The 3,553-nt window shown below is 43.7% G+C and overlaps 1 pseudogene; it reads right to left on the bottom strand.

Moving 5' to 3' along the window:
- Positions 1-3,435, bottom strand: part of LOC103734133 — a 26,215-nt pseudogene extending 22,780 nt beyond the window's left edge.
- Between the last annotated feature and the right edge of the window lie 118 nt (positions 3,436-3,553).

Below are 3,553 nucleotides of genomic sequence, written 5' to 3'. Positions count from 1 at the left end.
GGAGTGGCAAGGCCAACCTGTAATCCCAGCATTTGTGAGATAGAGGCGGGGCATCAGGAGGTCAAGGCCAGCCTTGGTTAGGTAATGAGGCCAATTTGTCTCCAAAACAAAAAGGAAGAGGGAACTGCACCAAAACAGACACATGGTTATTTCTGAGTGGGATACTGGTTTTGCAGGGCATTTTTCCCCTGGTCTTGCTGTGTTATCTGGAGCTTCCAGTAGAACTTCCAATTGTGAACAGTGGTGCAGATAAGGGGAGGCTTATCTGATTCCTGGCTTCTTTGGGACCTTCTGATAGCTCCCTGGGAGGCACATGTTTGCTGTGGGTTCCAGGGAGATAGGCTTTATCAAGCTAAGGTGGGTCCATTCTATTTCTGGCTGGTTATGAGTTTTTCTCATGAATGGGTGTTGACTTTCATCAAATGCTTTCTGATCCTCTATTAAGATGATTACAAGATTTTTCTTCTTTGGGTGTTAATATAGTGAATTTCATCCATTTGGATAGATTTTGCTTAAGTTTCCTATTCCTTACTGGATTTTACTTGCTAATATTTTACTTAAGATCTGTATCTCTATGTCTATCAATTAAGAATGGTTGTAATTTTCTGAACTGACTTTATCTAAGTTTGGTATCCATGCTATGTTAGCTTTATTTTAAAAATACCATCATAGGCAGGGTGTGGTGGCATATGCCTTTAATCCCAGCACTGGGAGGCAGAGGCAGGCGGATCTCTGTGAGCTCCAGACTAGCCCGGTCTACATAGCGAGTTCCAGGCCGCCTGGGACTACAGGGAGACCCTGCCTCAAAAATACAAAAAAAAAAGAGCATCATGTATATACATACACACACATATGTACATATACACACAATCATACATACATACACCTGTTTGCTTTTGCTGGGCAAATGCTGTACTACTGAGCTGTATCCCAGTCCTTGGCATCTTATCTTTTTTTATGTACCAGGAAGAATAGATGGGAGCTATGCCTTGAATGTACACACATGAACATGCACATGGCTGAAATCACTCATCAACTATTCTGAGCCTGGTTCCTTTTCCTTACAGGAGGGGGACAGGGAGAGTCTAGAGGCCAACTGTAATATTACCTCATCAACTGTACTAATTGTGTGTGTGGTGCTAGGGATAAGACCTGGGGCCTTGTCTATACAAGGTAAGCACTCTACTACTGAGCTAAATTTCCCGTCCTATTAATGAATTTTAAACAATTTCAGAATTTTTCACTTTTCAGTGATGTGCATTTCTATCTATCTATCTATCTATCTATCTATCTATCTATCTATCTATCTATCATCTATCTATCGTCTGTCTGTCATCTCCTTAGGTAAACAAAGGGGATTATTCATATTGGTTCTGATGTTTTCACAGATGATAATCGGATGATGTTCTGCACATTTAGACAGCCTCCAAATTCTGAGGGGATGACATCTTCATTTCTCAGGAGCCCCACCCTGTCTCCATAGTTTGCTTTTCAACAAGGAATCTATTAGCTAACCACCAAGCTAGGACAGAGGACTCCTAGGCTGAGGGCCTCTCTTTACCTTTCTGCCTGACTTGGAATCTAACTTGATGCCTCAGTTTATCCATCTGCAAAACAAGAGTACAATGGCAGTTGTTAAATGACAGCTTGTCAGCAAGTACTCTAGATGCTTTTGACCTGTGTGTGGTAGCAGATGATGGGACATAATCCTAGACTTGGCTAAGTTAGTTCTCCCTGCTCCAGGCTGAGACTTGGTGCCAATCACCACAGGCCTGGGCTCTGCTTAGGTAAATGTTCGAGTCAGCCAAAGAGAGGAAACGGAAGTTACCCACTCAGAGCCAATGTGAAGATCGATGCCCACATAGGGTCAGATGAGGTGGGTGCTGATCTGGGCCTCTCCTGTCCTCACCATCTCGTCTGACCACACCATGTACTTGTGGAGTAACCTGTGTTCCTCCAGGACAGGGAACTGGGCTGGGGCCCCTAGCAGTGCGAGCACTGGGTGTTCCTTTGGAGAAAATCTAGGCATAAGATGGAATAAGGGGAAGCTAGAAAGAGGACACTGAGAGAGCCCAGCTTCTACCCCCATGGGAAAAAGGATGGCATTACACCATGGCTCAGACCCTGCAGAGAGGCCCCTGTAGCACGCAAGAGATGCAGAGGTTGTGAAATCTCAATGGGCTGATAAGAAACCTTGGTGGAGACAGCAGGCACAATATGCAATACTGTTCCTGCCACACGGAATTTACAATCTTTTTTGCTTAACAATTAAAAATTTACAGTAGAGCATTCCAACCTTTTATATACCATGCTGGCTTCTAATCTGTGGTGTGATAATTCACTCAAGGGTGGGGTGTCTGGACCAAGCCTTTACCCTTTTACCCACACGTCGGGACTGAGACATGAAGCTACTTACAGAAGCAATGTTGGTCCCATTCACAGGGACTCCACATGGGATTAGGACAGTCATTCAACACTTGACAAATACTGTCTACTATGTGTCAGGACCCAGGGAGAATGAGATCAGCATGGTCCAAACCCTCACGAGAGAGACCAAAGGTCTCTAGATGCGTTCTCCATCACAGAGTATGCATTCTGTAATCATTTCACATGTATCATGTTTTCTGCTGGTCCAGGCTCTGGTGGCAGTACCTTCATTGTGTCTACATCAGTGCTTGGAACATATGAGAGCTCAGTAAGCAAAAGGATAGTAAACAAATGTTCTCTCTTCAGCTAAACCCAGCCTCATACCAGCAATATAAAGCACTATGCTGTCCTATGAACGTGCACTTTCTGACTCTTGACATCTCCATGCTTCTCTTCTCCATTTGAATTATCTGCCCTACCAGCTGAAATCTTTTTCCGAACATTATAAAGTAGGCATAGCCCCTCTGGAAAAGTCTGCAGTCAGTTTCTTATAAAATTAGACACGCAATTGCCGTAAGACTGAGCGATGGCACTAGGGGGTATTTATCCCAGGGAAATGAAACCTTATATCTACACACAAACCTGTGCACCAATGTTTCTAGCAGTGTTATTAATTTCAGCCCTAAACTGGAAACAACCCACAAGTCACTCTATGAAGTGGTGCAACAAACTGGCACAGCTATACCATGAACCACCACTGCAGTAAGAAGGAATAACTATCAACACAGGCCACCGCTTAGATGGCTCCAAAGGGAATGATCCTAAATGAAAAAAGCCACCCCCAACAGGTTACAAACCAGATGACTCCATCTATACACTAATGAAAAATCAAATGGAGAAGACAACAGAAGTAGAGAACAAGCTAGTAGCTGCCAGGGGTTAGCAATGGTGTGCATGTTTTATAGATGTGGGTGTTGTTATAAATTTGCAATATACGGCCAGGGGTGGTGGCTCACACCTTTAATCCCAACATTCAGGAGGCAGAGGCAGGTGGATCTCTGAGATTGAGACCAGCTTGGTCTACATAGAGAGTTCCAGGCCAGCAGTGGCTACAGGGAGACATGTCTCAAAAAGACAAAATAACTAACTAACTAAATAAATTTGCAATTTAAAGATATTTATAATG

This window comes from Nannospalax galili, unplaced genomic scaffold, assembly GCF_000622305.1.
Source record: "Nannospalax galili isolate Female #2095 unplaced genomic scaffold, S.galili_v1.0 scaffold2156, whole genome shotgun sequence".
Taxonomy (NCBI): domain Eukaryota; kingdom Metazoa; phylum Chordata; class Mammalia; order Rodentia; family Spalacidae; genus Nannospalax; species Nannospalax galili.
The sequence above is the reverse complement of the archived record's forward strand: the minus strand, read 5'-3'. Positions and strand labels throughout refer to the sequence as shown.